The sequence below is a fragment of the Pseudorasbora parva genome, chromosome 8 (genome assembly GCF_024679245.1).
Source record: "Pseudorasbora parva isolate DD20220531a chromosome 8, ASM2467924v1, whole genome shotgun sequence".
NCBI classification, from domain to species: domain Eukaryota; kingdom Metazoa; phylum Chordata; class Actinopteri; order Cypriniformes; family Gobionidae; genus Pseudorasbora; species Pseudorasbora parva.
Window position 1 is genome coordinate 48,086,000 of NC_090179.1, and position 19,025 is coordinate 48,105,024.

General features: G+C 40.3%; 1 protein-coding gene and 1 pseudogene across 1 annotated transcript in view; both read right to left on the minus strand.

Moving 5' to 3' along the window:
* LOC137084577 (NACHT, LRR and PYD domains-containing protein 12-like) overlaps positions 1 to 19,025 on the minus strand; it is a 391,414-nt gene that overhangs the window by 108,974 nt on the left and 263,415 nt on the right. The gene's annotated exons all lie outside the window — the stretch shown is intronic.
* LOC137085251 (NACHT, LRR and PYD domains-containing protein 3-like) lies at positions 1,038 to 10,004 on the minus strand (annotated as a pseudogene).

Below are 19,025 nucleotides of genomic sequence, written 5' to 3' on the forward strand. Positions count from 1 at the left end.
ATCCTTCAAACTGAGACGGCCTTCAGAGGCGCTTGATGACGTGGCCGTCGAGATCTGCAGCCTTACTAGGACACAGCCTCCGTTTGAGAAACACCCGCAAATTATGAACAATATCCCAGAAATCAATCTGTGCCCCGTGATTTAAACACCTCTGATCTCTGTGTTTCTCTTTGGTCATAATGTTTTAGACTGTAATGATTGAACTCAGTGTTACTTACTGATCATTTCTGCCTCCAATTAATCCGCTCAGGTCAAACTCCTGCATCGTCTCCTCTGAGGACAACAACACAAAAACTAAAGCTGACCACTGAGATGAGGAGAGTTTCACAGCACGTAATCCTCCACGGCTCGTATGAGGTTGAGCTTCGTTCACCAGTGAAAGATCACCCAGTTCATTCAGACAGTGAAACAGATTGATGTATTTATCTGGAGAGGGATTCTCACTGATCTTTTCTTTAATATAGTTGACTGTTTTCTCATTGTTGTGAGAGAAGTTTCCTGTCTGTGTCTTTAGTTCTTGTAAGAGACTCTGATTAGACTCCACTGACAGACCCAGAAGGAAACGAAGGAAAAGGTCCAGATGGCCATTTTTACTGTCTAAAGCTTCATCCACAGCTCTCTGATGGAGATCAGATAGTGAAGCTGTGTCTCCATTAGTTGGTCTGGTAATCTGGTCAAACACATTGATGTTCTTGTTTATAAAGGAGAGATGCACATATAGAGCCGCTAGATGTTCCTGAAGGCTCAGATGAACAAAGCAGAAGACTTTCCCCTGATATAAGCCCAACTCCTCTCTGAAGATCTGAGTGCACAATCCTGAGTACACTGATGCTTCTGTCACATCAATGCCACACTCTCTCAGGTCTTCCTCATAGAAGATCAGGTTTCCTTTCACAAGCTGCTGATACGCCAGTTTCCCCAGTTTGACAATCATGTCTTCATCTTTCACTTTCTTCTCATAGTCCTTCTCATGTTTGATGTTGGTCTGAAGGATCAGGAAGTGCGTGTACATTTGAGTGAGAGTCTTGGGAATCTCTCCAGTCTCTGCTTCACTCATCATCTTCTCCAGAACAGTGGCTGAGATCCAGCAGAAAACTGGGATGTGACACATAATAAAGAGGCTCCTTGATGACTTCAGGTGTGAGATGATCCTGTCGGCCAGACTCTGATCACTGATTCTCTTTCTGAAGTATTCCTCCTTCTGTGGATCACTGAAGCCTCGTACCTCTGTCACTCGATGGACACACTCAGAGGGGACGAGATCAGCTGCTGCGGGTCTGGAGGTGATCCAGATGAGAGCCGAGGGAAGCAGATTCCCCGCAATGAGGTTCGTCAGCAGCTCGTCCACTGAGGCTGATTCAGTCACATCACACAACCTCACATCGCTCTGAAAATCCAGAGACAGGCGATACTCATCCAGACCGTCAAAGATGAACAACACTTTATACTGATCACTGGTTATTTCCATTTCTTTGGTTTCAGGGAAAAAGACATGAAGAAGATCTGAAAGACTGAGTGTTTTGTCCTTCATCAAGTTGAGCTCTCTGAAAGGAAGTGGAAATATGAGCTGGACGTCCTGATTCTGTTTCCCTTCAGCCCAGTCCAGGATGAACTTCTGCACAGAGACTGTTTTTCCAATGCCAGTGACTCCCTTTGTCAGCACAGTTCTGATGGGTTTGTCTTGTCCAGGTAAAGGTCTAAAGATGTCACTGCATTTGATCGCTGTGTCCTCTGTTTCTGCTCTCCTGGACTGTGTCTCAATCTGTCTCACCTCATGCTCATTATTGATCTCTCCACTTTCACTCTCTGTGATGTAGAGCTCTGTGTAGATCTCATTCAGGAGTGTTGGGCTTCCCTGCTTTGATATTCCCTCACACAAACACTCAAACTTCTTCCTCAGATTTGATCTCAATGTGTCGAGGACTTCAGCAGGTTTAGAGTCATGGCTGTAAGATTAAAATACCGCATTATTACACAAGTTAGAGAAGTAAAGAGCCATAGAACCCAAAATGGATGATTTGCTTGCTGTATTATGGGACACAGAACACCATACGGTTTCTGAAATGCTTTAATCATTAATCATGTGTTTGAGTGATGTGTGATGTCATTGCAGCTCCTAAAATTAAACCACAACAAAAGTCCCACATTTTACCTGAAACCAGGACACATGCTTTCATTAAAGTCTTGAGGTTGAATCTCAGGCGTGAACACAGTTTTGTTTTTAACTGGTCTGGATTGAAGATTTGCCCTTAAATCAGAATGAAGAGGGTAAAGAATCAGACACACTGATATTGATGTAATTGTGTCATTAACTGAGTAACAGACCAACAGCTTTTACAGTGTGTGAATGTATTAACAATACAATACATAGAGCTTTACACAAGAGCACAATGATCATCATTAATAGACTGAAACTTACAGGATCTGGACTCATTACACTGCTCTATGGTAATAACAACTTCAAATCAAATATTAAGATCAAGATAACATACTATAAACATAGCTTTAATAGAGATGATATACCTGAGATCAGGCCGTTTGTCTCCACTCTTAAGGTCTATTGGGTGACCCATAGAGCAGTCACTCTTCATAGACACACAGCTGGACTCTGGGTTTGAGCTCTTCTGCTGGACTGAACTGGAACAGAGAACAGATTCAGTTTAATCCTTTAGATTACTGGGATCATTCTTTAGGAGAGGAACCATATTGATATAAACACATTCATCTTTCATCAAAAACACTGAGTGTTGTAACACTTTTGCTGTCATGTCTGTAACTCAGTGGTGTTTCACTGTCACAAACTTTGATGACAATAATTTTGATATAACTTTACAAATGATAAGCATGATTAAAAAAGCTGAATATTAGGAATTCAAAATGAACAAATTAAAAACAACTAGAGGTTGACCGATATATTGGGCTGATATTTGTCATCTTTAATATATCTACAGCAGCTGATATCTGTGTTTAGTAGTGCAGATTAAAATCAGGCACATCTGTGGGCAGCCCTGTGTCAGGGTTTCCGTTGTCTCGTAATTACCGGACATTGGCCAGGAAAAAAATTAAATGTCCGACAAAATGAAATCTTTTCGGTCAAATTGTCAGATTAAAAGAGCCTCTTATCGATACCGTAAGCCTGCGACGTGATGCCCTCGCTGTCATGACAGCGCTCCGTGGCTATGGAGGATTGCAATTCTCCACAGCCTGCGAAGTCCTCATATGTGAGTGAAATTTATCTAGAGCGCACCAAGCTCGCCAAGCTCGCCTGTGTAATCCCTGTCTTGAGTGTTCCTGCAGAGAGGGGGTTCTCGCTGCAGAATCGGATAAAGCAACGGCGTTAAGCGTTAGATTAAAGCGCTCGTCTGTGTGGAGACTGATTACAGCGGCAACGAGCGCCTGATCACCTCTTATTTAACAAACGAATGAAATGATACTCTTCTAGTTAACCAGAGATGTTTTGTTTGTATTAGTTAGGTTCATCCGTGAAGCAAGATGTTTTAAAAAGTGGTGGGGACATGTCCCACCCGTCCCACCCGCAAATTACGCCTATGTAGAAACCATAGTTTAAAAAATTGGTTGATAGACGCCAATCGGACGTTCGTGTTTTTTTTTCTGTCTATTTGAAAGTTAGGCTAATAAACATGCTGCATATACGGCCTGATTATGTCATTTTTTTGAGTTACATAAACTGTTTTCAGTTTTCCCTTCAACTTTACTAATTAAGAGGCGATATTTGACCGGCATATCAAAATGTCCGGAAAACGAAACCTCTGCCGATCACTTTGACCGGCACCATTTTTTTCTAGCGGAAACTCTGCCCTGTGTTCTTGGTGCGGTGGAACTGCTGCTACATGTGAAGGACCCCAAGCCAAAACTTTTGGAAGATTCAACATCAGTCCTAGAAGACAAAGCTTAAATTCTGATATTTCAAAGTCCTGTAGCCATAGTTTACAAGTAAAACATAGGAAATATATGAAGTGCTGCTTCACTTAGTGAAAGAAAAAACAAAAAGCATAGAACCGTCAGAAAGTGGCATAGTGCTACAGCTGGTAGAAGGTTTGCTTACTTGCAGTTTACTTCAAGGACTGTATATCAGCAGCTTGCTTGCTAACATATTAGCCCAAATGTTATAAGTTCTGTTTTATTTTTCCTGTTTTGGAGTCGGAGAATTTCACTCTGTGAGTGGGGGTGGAGAAGACAACAGTTCGATTAATCCTCGATATAATGCTTACGCACTAAGCGTAATGCTGTGCATGCTGCTGTTTACAGTCAGTGACTGACAGGATTGGAGGATCGGAGAGAAGTGGAGCGAGAAAAAGGAGTGATAGTGAAGAAAACTCAGCGCTCACGACCAGCTCGGAGGACACAGATATCGTTGACAAGAAACTTCCCTCAACTTCAGTGGTTTGGAGATATTTTTGGCTCTCCGACATAAAACAGCGACGTGCACTGCTTATCCTAGGTTCACCACACGGAATATAATTATTAAATGCTCATGCTTCTTCAAAGCTTTTCCATATAACATTGAGCCCAACACAGCGGTAAATCTACATTAACTACATTCATGCATATGTCACCTTGTTAGTTGTAGTGGGGGACTTACAAGCTAACATTACCAAACGAGAATCACTAAAACAGGGGACTTGTGGAAAAATACATAGGTATAATAATCGTTTGTCTTTGGTGATTAATAACTCAGCATCGCCAGTATCAAAAGAGAAATAATTCATCTGATGTTTAAAGTGAATAAAATAGACTTGACAGCTTACTGGAGTTCCTCAACTAGCTCCTGAACCAGGGGCGGAGCCAGACGATGTAAACATTCGGAGCTTAGCCCATACTCCCCCGGGGAGACTTTTTTTCCATTTACATGAGCTAAATGCAATATTTTTCAGGCTTTTTGAGAGATGCCTAAAAATCTATATACTATCTGGGAAAATTATGTTACTCAGTTAAAAAATTAAAAAAAAAAAAAAAAAAAAAAAAAAAAATCACCCAGTAGAGCCTACAACCTGTTTTGTATTTCTCCAGCTGTAGTGAATCCAAAACACCAAAAATGTTAAGGATGACTCATTTTCACCGCTGGCAAATAAAAAAAAGGCAACCATTATCTGACTATTTTTAAGTTAGCCTGCATAGGTAAAATTGGAATTTGGTGTAAACATCATTATTAATCTTTAGAGTTCAGTTTGGTTTACTTTGTGCTTAGCTGACAAATTTGCTACATCAGAATCCATGACCAATCAGATGTGGTTTTCGGCTGCAAACTTTCCCAGTTGGTTAGTTCTACAAAGGAAATGCCCATATTTGGATTAGACAGCTCTGTGTGTGAGACTGAGAGCTTTATAATGATACCAGGCATGACATGCTTCTGTGAATGGAGACGGAGCTCGCGTTAGAATAACTTTGGATGATTTCAGGTAGAAATCTAAAGGCGCACGGTGACAAAATATAATGAAATAACCACCTTAAAGTCTGAAAGACTGAGAGGAAATGAAGCAACGTTTCAAAGTATTTATTTATTTTTTAACTAAAAGATTTGTGGCTTTTGACAAAACATTCGGGGCTTAAGTCCTGAACTTTGTAGGCTACTCTCTCCCGGCCAGCCCACTGTTGATGAGGTGTGTGTGTGTGTGTGTGTGTGTGTGTGTGTGTGTGTGTGTGTGTGTGTCGGTGAGATGCGTGGTGGACTAATCCACTGTGAGGCAAGAGAGAGGGGACTCAAAATGTTTCTAAAGTTAAAACACATTTTTTTGCCCGTTTGCGTTTTGTTTTACTACTTACACAATTAAGTATAATTATATTATTGATATATAGTGTCGAGTAAAAAACTGCTGACCACAGTTACGATTTTTCTTTTCATTTTATTTATATTGTCAGTGTTATTATTTATTAGGTTTGGCATGCTGACCAGAAAGATTTTTATTTATTTATATTTTTTGTTTATTGACAAACATTATCTTTAAAACACTTTGACTTTCCGTTTGCAGTCAGCAGAGCCAAATGTTATATCATTTCAGTTCTAGATTTTACTATGGATATTTATTTTTTATATTCTATTTATATTAATAATATTCTACTCTATTAATATTGCTTTTATTAGTAATAAATAAATCGACCTCAGTTTTAATAAATTGTTCACCTGCTTAGGAAGTGTTTGTCATGTTTTGTCAATAAAGGATAGTTTTAAACCACAGTTAACTGTCTATTTTCTACATCTTTCACACATGATCAAAAATATGCCTTTAAACTTTAAAGAAATAAAGGTTTTACATTTATAGTGATATTTATCGATATCGACTGATATGGAAAATTATATCGTGATAATTTTTTTGGACCGTATCGCCCAGCCCTTATGGGCATGTTTATCATTATTCTGTTAGGACTATATCTTTAATAACATAGATGAGAATCATTATTGAAAAAAATCATAAAAAACATAGCATAAATAAAAAAAAATTTTTTTGCCTGTTCATGTTTTTTACATTTTCTCAATAAATGATTTCTGTTGTCCTCTACAGAGCAGAGGATATAGCAAACAACATACTTTTTTTTAACCCAAAAATATCCATTTGTTTTTTATGCTTCAAATGTAATGACCTTACAAAAAATCTAAATTCACAAAACCTTTTTTTTCTGGTTCTCAGGAAGATGAAAACTTCAAGATATTAGCCTTAAAAACCAGCTGGCCCTGACCTCTAAATATTGATTATATAAAAAGTAGAGGTGGGCATAGAGTAATTTTTTTTAAATCTGGATTAAACTAGATTCATTTTGGAATTAATATAGATTAATCTAGATTAAAATGGCTCATCTGAATTCTGTCGAAGGCTTTCAGAATGTGTGTGCTACCCAAATAATAGGTGTGTTTTCATGGAGAACTGCAATCGTTCCAATCCGAATGAAAATGCTCCATATAAACACCTCAATCGAAATAAAAATGCCCAAACCGAATGGAACTGTAATCGGTTTGAGAGGGGTGGATAAACCTTTTCATGAACCGATCAAACAAAGAATTTCACCATGTAAACGACCGATTACTTTTGAGTGTGTGTTGATGTGACGTGATATACCTCGCGCGCCTTCACTACTGAAAAGTGTGCACCGCTCAAACCTGGCTATAATGTTGAGAGGAAAGTTAATTTTTCTGAGCGGTAAACTTTTTATTTCGTAAGAAGTTATGAAGATAATGTTGGAATAATGACACAGACATAGCCTGGCTACACTCATCATGACAGCGTTTGTCCAACTCACTTTTTACTTCAACTGCTCCTGACAGAAGAATTTATTTTTCAGAGATGATTATTACACTTTACAACCAATAAATAGCTTTTATAAAAGCGTATAAGTCCTGGTGGTCGATGAGAGTAGCTATGGCGACCGGTAACTCATTCCAGCTGCTGGAGAGGACGGAGGACAGCGTCGACATTTCTGATGCGCCAGACAAACGGTCACAAAATGTCTGATTCTGACTGAAAGTCAACGGTCTATGGTCAGCACACGTAAACCCCAGATCGGTTTAGATAACGTCTCATGTAAACAGTCTGCTGAATTTTTCATGTGGAATGACAAAAAAAGTGTGGGTTTAGGCGTTACTCGAGACTGGAAGAACTCCTACAGTAAACTAATTCTGCATTGCACAAGGTGCAGACAACCTTAAGCCGGGAGCACACGGTGCGATTTTGGCCACGATTTGGCCGTCTAAGAAAAATTTAGCAAATCCTAAAAGATTCCTCTAATCCTAGGCTAAAATCTGAAGTCTCTAATCGTTAGTTTGACATGTTCACCGGCAGCTGATTAATGAGCGCTGCGATCAAATCTTACCTCAGATGAAATTCTGGCAGTGTTAGAAGATTTGCCGCACAATCCTGCAGTGTGACTTCTATGACGATCGTCGATGCCTTGACTATCGTACAGTCTGACATTAATGATAACCGAGATCCTACAGTGTGACATGGCTTACATCAGGGATTATGGTCCTACAGTCTGACAAGCAACATTCGCAAAGGATTTTGAAAAATCGCACAGTGTGCAGGACCCTTTAGTCTTGTCAAGGTTTCCATTGGGAAGCTTCTTAAAAATACATTTTCCCTGAAGCAAACCCTGCGGCTTCATAGCTGCATCCGTGTCTGCACATGACGTTTAATGTGGAGGTAATTCCACAGTAGGCATATACACAGGTTTGAAGACTCGTTCTCGTTCTACAGTGCAATTCGGCTACATCCGCACTAAAATATCAAAGTGAAAGTGATCATAGCTTGCGTAGTATAGACCCAGCTCCCAACCCAACTTCGAGAATAGATTAACTGCGATATTTCTTTTTTTAAAAGCCCGATAAGAGTCCCACATTAACGCAGCACGTTAACGCCGATAACAGCCCACCACTAATAAAGACCCATATCGGTGATCTCTAAAACGAACTATAGTCTGTAGTGTGGTGTGTTGGACATCGGCTGTGGCTGGATGTAACCGATCGGCGAGAGAAGCCGCGTGCAGGAGCTGCAAACGGAGACGTGAAGTCAGACACTTTCTGCTTCCCGTACCGTCGCCCGCGAGGTTTTACTGTTATAAAAGCTGATTAGTGAGCATTAGTGGAGCTGAAGATTTCAGAATAAACACGAAACACACGTGACCGCTGTCATGCGGTGAATCTGACCAATCGTGGGACAGCTGTGTCGTCATCAGAGCTCGTGCATCGCTCTGGAGAAGCTGTGGAGAATGAACCGGCCGCTGCTCTCGAATCGCTCTCGCGGTGTTTTGATGACACGTCACGGTCACAACATTTCTAACCAGAATGCACTGCTTCAAGTCAGCCGCCAAACGAGCTTCGCATCTCAGCTTACATTTATTATGCTTCTAATTAAAAAAATAAATAAATACTATAAGCATAACTTTTATAGAGATGATATACCTGAGATCAGGCCGTTTGTCTCCACTCTTAAACTTTATTGGGTGACCCATAGAGCAGTCACTCTTCATAGACACACAGCTGGACTCTGGGTTTGAGCTCTTCTGCTGGACTGAACTGGAACAGAGAACAGATTCAGTTTAATCCTTTAGATTACTGGGATCATTCGGATCATTTAGGAGAGGAACCACATTACAGTTTTTATGAATTGTTAAAACACACTAAACCCCATTTTTTGAACCAAATTCTCAACAGCCTAAACCAGTTTGTCCTCTTTCTGTAAAACCTTAAACAATTTCAGGCGTTTAGACCCAATTCTGACGCACTGTGATGCACTAAACGCATTAAAAGTAAAATAAAGACAGGTAAAAGTTTAGGTACAACTAAAACAAAGTTGTCATCGTTTACACACAACTCTAAATTGTTCACACTAATTTCTAATGATGTGATCAAACCAGCTGTACAAAATAAACCAGTTCAGCACTTTGATTTTACAACTTTTTTTGAACCTTTTCTAGCAATACTACAGTATGCAAGAGCCGAATATACAGACATTCAGTACAATACTAGATTTGCAGTGCATACAGTATAGAATTTATTCAAGTACAAATGATACTTTTTCTTCATTTGGATGACTGCAATCTTACACGCCACCAGGAGGATGCAGACAGAGATGTGAATAACATCAGCGAGTGAAGGGGAGAGAGAACCGGGTGGCTCCGAGCGGGAGTGTGTGTTCATGTGTCCAAAGTATCTCAATACAATGATCCGATGGTCTAAAACTGCTCGAACGGGCATTTGACAAACTTTTTCCAGGGACACTGTGTGTGTTGTAGTTTGAAGAACTGGTTTTGTGTTTAAGATTTGGAAAAAAAGTGTGTGATGGTTTCGATAAATGTGTTTTAGCCATTCAGAAAACTGCAATATAAACATTCATCTTTCTTCAGAGAATTTATGATATTTTTATTTAATATTTCATGTTAGTCACTTTGACTCATCTTTTTCTGTGATGTAACACAATATTTATCAGTGTGTGTTGAAAGTACCTGCATCCTGGAGAGAAATCTCCACCTGTGGATCCTTGTGGATCAGCCATGATGAAGCTGCAGGAGAATCTGATGAGTTTGATCTCCTCCACTGACTCTGAATGAACATCACACACTAAATTAAATTAAACATCCTTCATAATTTATCTCAACACATCTGGAGTGTAAGGATCGCGGACAAACGCCAACAGGACAACTGGCATTAGAATTTAAAAAAATAAAATAACTGCCATGTTCAACAGACAAACACTGACTGAACACAAAAGAAACCCTTCATTAAAGATTTCATATCAAACAAACAATCACTCAAAATGTCCTCCAGAGATTCATATTAATATGAGGAAGTCACACACATGAACACTCACCTCGATCAAACTTTTACATGATACAGCTTCTCCAATCCTCCAGCTTTAACATCAGAAAGATACACGGACATTCCTGATTAAACTCTGATAAACGTTTCTATTAAACTCTTTAAAGCTCTGTTTTCCCCGTATCGTATTCGTGTTTTACCTGCTTAAAATGGCGGAAGTCGACAGGTGAGCTCCAGCTTACTTTCACTTTGCATTTGTGACGAGAGTAAACAGACACGCGCGTTCACGAGAGCACCACGGCGCATGCGCGAGAGCAGAGGTTGTCGCGTGAACGCGGAGATTAATGAGTAAAGTGGTAAATTAGTTTTGCGTGAGCACTCGCGTTGCTTTGTTTATTTTAATCTTTTCTTTCGTTCATATAGTTTTGTGCTTGTTTTATTTATTCCTCAATTTGTTCATTCTCTCTGTCTTTTGTACTTTCTCTCTTTTTTATTTGACTATTCTCTAATTCATTCTGCTCTTTTTCAGTTAGTTTTTATCTGTGTCATTTATGTTTTATTGCCTATGATTTTATCCTTTATGCATGAATTATGATAACCTCTGTCAGATGTGTTATATTGCTCTTAGGGCATGAAAAACAAGATTTGAAAAGTCATTATTTTACACGTTTCAGAGATTTTCAGATGTCCACTAGAGTTTATGATTTAAACTGAAGAGATGCTGGTGTGTATTTAAATAAAATAAAAAACAAGCAATACAATTTGACAAAATACATCCAGAAATATCGATTGATAGAGTTAGTTGTTCTTGACAGAAGTTGAAGTTTGCGTGTCTGTGATCTCAGAACATGAGGACGTCTCTTCATCCGGTCAGCTGTGGAAACCCAACTCAGATGCTCCTCCAGTGGGCCAGAGTTTGTCCATTTACCCTCATCAGCTGATCAATCTGATTATGCTCAACATGGACACATTTCTCCCACAGCTCTCCTCTGAGAAGATCTGGCCATCAGCTGTTTTCAGTCTCGTCTGAAATGAGCAGTGTTGGGGAAACGCTTTACAAGCAACATGCATTACATAATCAGATTACTGTTTGATGTTCATGCAAATCACATTCTAATAACACAAATACATTTATTTACAGTCAAAGTTACTGCAGATGAAGCCTCTTCAGAAACAACAGTCACCGTCAGATTATGATCTGTATCTGAAATATAGCTATAGTGGACAGATGATTCATCAGAACTTTCTCCCGATCTAAAATCAACACTTGGGAAATGTAACTGTGATATGACTCATTAGATATCGCTGATGCTACAACATGTTTTTACCTGCAAGAGTCTCCTAGGATAGAAGGAATGGACGGATATTCTGGAGAAACTTGGCATTTCTGACTGGCCATTGGAGGGAAACATGGATATGATATGGATATGGATATAAGAACCATGGATATAAGAGTCTTTCCTCTCGGTGTGAATGTGTTGATGATGCTCGAGGGTCCACTGTAGAGGCTGATGTGCAACTATGCCATCAAAACCCATGCAATGCAAGAACATGCTTTATGAACAGCCGTCCACTGGAGTGAGCTCAACGCATCAAAGGCTCATTGTGTTTTCCTCTCTCTTCTCTTCAGTTTGGGCTTTTGTTTTTCTTCTTTATTTCTGCTTTGCTCTCTTTGGCTCACTTATTTGTTCAGTTTTGTCTTTCATTTCTCTTTCTGCAGAGCTCCTGATCATAAATCATAAAGAGGACTTTGTTTGATCACATCTGTGTGATATGAAATCAGTTTGTCATCCTCCGATCATGTTTATAATCACATTTAGTCATTTATCAGATGATTTTTTCAAATGTGGATCAATGCGATGTGACATAAACCTGAAAGAATCAGAGAAATGAAAACCATACTGTAAAAACACTGTCAACTCTTGAACAGTTTTCATTTATTTCTCCTGCACTGATCACTTTATTGCACTTTTAATTGAATTACTGAAATGGTCAAAACTCACGGAGAGGAAAGGACAGAAATGATGGCGACACATTAAATAATGAATAAATCCTGATGTTTTAAAGCCATCTCTTCTGTTCTCTCACATCACACTCTTTTAGTCTCGTTTAGCTCTGTTTTATTGTGTTTCTGTGCTATTATGAGTCTCTATTCACTGGAGGAGGAGATCACAGATGATTGTTTTCTCGAATATTTTGCAATGAAACAATCTGTAGTGCAGTAATAACATGTGTGTCTTTATTTCTATCTGCTCAGTTTCTTCTGTTTGTGCCATTCTGTGTTCCAACAGCATCACATCAGCACACAGTGACCTCTAGTGGTGATCTCAGGGAACAACATCATCTGATATCATTACATCCCCCTTTCTTTAAAGGAAATATTCAACAGTAAGCATAATGTTATTCTGTGATGTGTCTAAGTTTGCATTCAGTGTAACATCTTAACTCAAGTGTTAAACTCAAACACAGGCACTTTCTCATCGCTCTAACTTTAAGCGATGTCTCACACATTGAGTCTCTCAGCTTTTCTGATGTGTCTTGTAGATCTGCTCAGTGTAACTGTGTGACTGTTTGATGTTTGACTGTGTGTGTGCAGATCACACTCATCCTTTGCACACGATGCAGATAATGCCGTCGACTCAGACTCAGGATTGCTTTGAATCGAGACTTGTGACTCTTTCTCAGTCTCTGTTTCTTCTGAGAATCTGTCCATCGCCGGTTTTCCCCTGATCAGATCTCGGAGCTCTTCTTGCGTGACGACGGCTTTCTTGCTCCAGTTCTCATCATTTCTGATTCTCATACGTCATCCATCATCAGTGGTCGCACATGTTTCGCAGCTCTGTCATGGCAGAACTTCTGCTTTTCTTTCAGTCGCTTGAACCTCTGCTTCATTTCCACACGTCCGTTCTGTGTTGAGCAAGATGGTGGTGTAGTGCGAAGTGTCCGATTCCTCCGCGTCTCAGCCGGAGCCGCACCGCACTCTAATGGAGAGCTTCTGGGATTGAGCAGAGCAAGGTATGGATCAGACTTGCTGTCTGCAGCTTTCTTCAGGAGTCGCTTGAGAATATGAACGGCCTTCTCAGCCTTGCCGTCTGACGGAGCGTATTCTGGACTCCAGCTCACATGCTTGAAGTCATATTGCACTGAAAGATCTGGCCACTCTTTGCTGCTGAAACACGGGCCATTGTCACCGATGAGCGTTTGTGCTATTCTATGTCTTGTGTTATCACACACTTTGTGGACATGTTAGGAAGTAAGGCTAATTCAGGGCAGTTTGAGTAATAGTCAATCAGCACTAAATAATGATGGCCTTTCAGATGAAGAGATCCATTCCCACTTTCTCCCAGGCTGATGTTGGTCAGTCCAGAATTATCATTGGCTCTTTGATCCGCCTGCGTCTGAATCTCTGACATGTGCCACACCATCTCAGCAGATGTTCAATGTCTCTGTTAACTCCAGGCCAGAAGACTGTGTCTCTCGATCTCCTCTTACATTTCTCCACACCGAGATGAGCTTCATGGATTCTGTGTCGTGTGTCTCGTCTCCAGCTTTGTGGAATGACGAGTCTGTTTTGTTTCAGGAGAATTTAATCCACAGCTCTTAGATCCCGATATTTTGGAGAGGATCCCGTCGGCCTTCCATTATTCATGTTATCGATGTCATCTTGCGATCCGGTGTGTTTTTTGCTTTGCTCTGCTCTTTGCTTTGGCTTTGCATCTGACACAGGAAACGCAGTAACACCATGTTCACATGTATCTCCACATCTCCTTCTGTTGTCCTCGCTCTACTTCTGCTGCTGCTCGTGAGAGGGCGTCTGCAGCACTAAGGCCCAATCCCAATCCTGTTTTATACCCCTTCGCCTAAAATAGACCGCTGGAGCCGCTTTTCCATCGGGACAAACTGTTCTCTCTGTTTATTAACCGTTCCATTCAGTGCCGATCTGATCCGGCCGTACGGATATGGTTTCGTTTTCTACTGCGGCGCTGCGAAAACGAAACGTGATACAAACGAGTCAGTTGTTGTCTTGGTAACACAAAAGTTTACAGACGATAAGTGATGTAAATAGCGACAGCGTTATGAAGGATGAGCAGATATTAAAGTTTTAAAAGCTTAAATTTGGAAGATTTCTGGTTAAAGTTTGACGTGTTTTAAGTCAATATAGTCTATCAGAAAACAACTATTTGGTTGCTAGGGTCTTGCTATGTAGTTGCTAGGGTACTCATGGAGTTGCTATGCAGTTTGCTAGAGTACATGGGGTGGTTGCTAAGGTATTGCTATGTGGTTACTAAGGTATTCTGGGTGGCTGCTAGGGTACTCGGGGTGGTTGCTAAGCTGTTGCTTTCTGGTTGCTAACATACTCAGGGTGGTTGCTAGGATGATGTTATGCAGTTTCTAGGGTACTCCGGTGAGTGCTATGGGGGCTGCTATGCAGTTGCTAGGGTACTTGGGTGGTTACTAATGTGCTTTTATGCAGTTTCTAAGGTATTCTGGTTGGTTGCTAGGGTACTCTGGGTGGTTGCTATGCAGTTGTCTAAGGTACTGGGGTGGTTGCTCGGGTACTCTGAGTGGTTGTTAGGGTCTGACTATGTGGTTGCTATGGTACTCAGGTGGTTGTTAGGGTGTTGCTATGCAGTTGCTAGGGTACTCGTACTCGCGACTATGTTATTGTCTGCAAAATAACATAGGTTTCATAGACAATTGGGAAAGTTTTTGGGGCAGACCTGACCTGTTGAAGATAGACGGCATTCATCCCTCCTGGGCTGGTGCTGCTCTTCTCTCTAGTAATTTGGCACATAGTCTTAGAGCTAAACCTTGACTCACTGGGGCCCAGGTCAGGAAGCAGACAAACTGGCTAAACCAACCGTCTACTAGCTGTCTCACGTCACCAAAGTCAGCTAAATCCCAGCACATAGAGACTCTTTCACCTAGATATTATCACATAGAGACTGTGTCTGTTCCCCGAACTAGTAAATTCAATAAACCATCAAAACCATTCAACAGTAAAAATTGAATTGATGTCCAACAAATAAACAACAGATATAATACGGATGAACAATTGATAAAGCTTGGGTTGCTGAATATTCGATCCCTTTCGCCAAAAACGCTTGTTGTCAATGATATGATTATAGATCATAACTAAGATGTGCTGTGTTTGACAGAAACCTGGCTAAAACTTGACGATTACGATTACATTACTTTAAATAGTGCACCCCCCAAGAGTGCCCCCCCGAGATTATTGTTACAAACATGAGCCACGTCTGAAAGGTAAAGGAGGAGGTGTTGCTGTAATTTATAATAATATTTTCAGAATTACTCAGAAGTCTAGTTTCAAATATAATTCCTTTGAAGTTTTGGTGCTTTATGTAACGTGTAGTGTAAATGATAAATCCCGTCTGACATTTGTGTTGGCTACTGTATACAGGCCACCAGGGCACAATACAGACTTTATCAAAGAATTTGCTGGTTTTGTATCGGAGTTAGTATTAGCTGTAGATAAAGTACTAATTGTTGGGGATTTTAATATCCACGTAGACAGTGAAAAAGATGCATTGGGATTGGCATTTAGAGACAATCTAAACTCTATTGGAGTTAGACAACACGTATCGGGACCCACTCATCGCCTTAATCATACTTTTGATCTAATAATGTCACATGGGATAAATGTTGATACTGTTAAAATTCTGCAGCAGAGCGATGACATCTCAGATCATTACCTAATATCATGTATACTTAATTTACCTAAGGCTGCAAAGCCATCCCCTCACTTCACATATGGCAGGACGATAACCGCTGCGACTAAAGATTGCTTTGTACATAATCTTCCTCATCAGTTCCATCTCCTCAGCATTACAGATAGCCAAGAGGAACTTGATGCTGCAACAGAAACTATTGACTCTCTCTTTACTAGCACTTTAGACATAGTTGCTCCCCGGTGCTTAAAGAAGATTAAAGCAAATAATCCAACGCCGTGGTACAATGAGCACACTCAGGCCCTTAAAACAGCAGCCAGAAAAATGGAGCGCAGCTGGAAGAAAACAAAACTGGAGGTTTGTCGCAATTTGTGGAAAGAGAGCATGATGGCATATAGAAAGGCCATAAAAACTGCTAGATCTGCTTATTTCTCAACTCTTTTAGAAGAAAACAAACACAACCCTAAGTATTTATTCGATACAGTGGCTAAATTATCACAAAAAAAGCTTCAGCTTCTGACGTTTGTAATCAACACAGCAGTAATGACTTTATGAACTTCTTTACTAATAAGATTGATAATATTAGGAATAAAATTATAACCATGCAGCCGTCTATTAAAGTATCACTTCAGACAGAGCATTGTAGTGTCACTGAGGAAAAATTACACTCATTCACTACTATAGGAGAACACACACACACACACACACACACACACACACACACACACACACACACACACACACACACACACATTCATTCACTACTATAGGAGGACAAGAATTGGCTAAACTTTTAAAATCATCAAAATCAACAACATGTATGCTTGACCCTATACCGACTAGGCTATTAAAAGAGATACTTCCAGAGTTCATAGATCCTCTGCTTAATATCATTAATTCATCTTTGATGTTAGGATATGTACCGAAAACTTTTAAGTTGGCTATAATTAAACCACTTATTAAAAAAACGCAACTTGATCCTAAAGAATTAGTCAATTACAGGCCAATCTCGAATCTACCGTTTAAATACTAGAAAAGGCTGTGTCTTCACAGTTATGTTCCTTTTTTAGAAAGAAATGGTATATGTGAGGATTTCCAGTCAGGATTTAGACCGTATCATAGTACTGAGACTGCTCTAATTAGAGTTACAAATGATTTACTCTTGTCATCTGATCGTGGTTGTATCTCTCTATTAGTGTTACTCGATCTTAGCGCTGCATTTGATACTATCGATCACAATATACTTCTGAATAGAATCGAAAATTATGTTGGCGTTAGTGGAACTGCTTTGGCATGGTTTAAATCGTACTTATCTGACCGTTATCAGTTTGTAGAAGTAAATGAAGAGATGTCACACTGATCACAAGTTCAGTATGGGGTACCACAAGGCTCAGTGTTAGGACCGTTGCTTTTCACCCTGTATATGCTACCACTGGGAGATATCATTAGGAAGCATGGCGTTAGTTTTCATTGTTATGCTGACGATACTCAGCTCTATATTTCCTCACGCCCTGACGAAACCTACCAATTCACAAGATTAACGGAATGCATAGCTGATATAAAAAATTGGATGAATAGTAATTTCCTGCAACTTAATTCAGATAAAACTGAATTTTTAATTATTGGACAGAAAAGATCCACAAGTAGTAACCGGGAATACTGTCTAACACTTGATGGCTGCTCTGTCAAGCCCTCGTTGTCAGTGAGGAACCTGGGTGTGCTCTTTGATACAATCTCTCATTTGAAAGCCACGTTTCTAGCATCTGTAAAACCGCATTCTATCATCTTAAAAATATATCTAAATTACGGCACATGCTTTCAATGCAAAATGCTGAACAGTTAGTACATGCGTTCATGAGCTCAAGGCTAGATTATTGTAATACTCTACTGGGTGGTTGCCCTGCTCGCTTAATAAACAAACTCCAGCTAGTCCAAAATGCAGCAGCTAGAGTTCTTACTAGAACCAGGAAGTATGATCATATTAGTCCAGTTCTGTCAACACTGCACTGGCTTCCTATTAAACATCGCATACATTTTAAAATATTGCTTATTACTTACAAAGCACTAAATAGTAGGGCTCCCCGGTACTTAAGCGAGCTCTTAACACATTATACACCATCACGTCTATTGCGGTCTCAAAACTCTGGCCAGTTGATCATACCTAGAATATCTAAATCAACTGCAGGCGGTCGATCATTTTCCTATTTAGCTCCTAAACTCTGGAATAGTCTTTCTAGTATTGTTTGCAGTGCTAACAGTGCTACTGACACTCTTTGCTCCACTCTAACATCCTCCTTAGACAGTTTTTGCCCCCTTTCATCCAGACCTGCCTGCCCCACCCCATCTGCCCCCTGGCTGTCTGATGTTCTCCGTGAACATCGCTCTGGACTCAGGGCGGCAGAGAGGAAATGGCAGAAATCTAAAAACTATACTGACCTTACCTTGTATCAGTCTCTTCTCTCTTCTTTCTCTACAAATGTCTCCACTGCTAAAACAACATACTACCACAACAAAATCCACAATTGCTCTGACTCTCGCAAACTCTTTAAAACATTCTCCTCTCTCCTTTGTCCTCCTCCTCCTCCCCCTCCTTCATCAACTCTTACAGCTGATGACTTTGCATCATTTTTCACAAACAAAACATCTCTCATTAGCAACCAGTTCTCCTCACCACAAACTGACCCGCACATCTCAACCACAAACACGAACACGCTTCCATCCTTCTCTCCGCTCTCCGAGGCAGATATTTCTAAACTCATCCTTTCCAATCACCCTACTACCTGTCCACTTGATCCTATACCCACTCACCTCCTTCAGGCTATTTCTTCTTCAATCACTCCTGCACTCACTCACATTGTCAACACTTCTCTTCACACGGGAACCTTTCCCACAGCATTTAAGCAGGCTCGGGTAACCCCACTGCTAAAGAAACCCTCTCTGAATCCAGCACTTTTAGAAAACTACCGACCGGTATCCCTTCTGCCTTTCATTGCAAAGACCCTTGAGCGAGTTGTGTTCAATCAACTCTCTATGTTTCTTGAACAGGACAACCTCCTAGACAACAACCG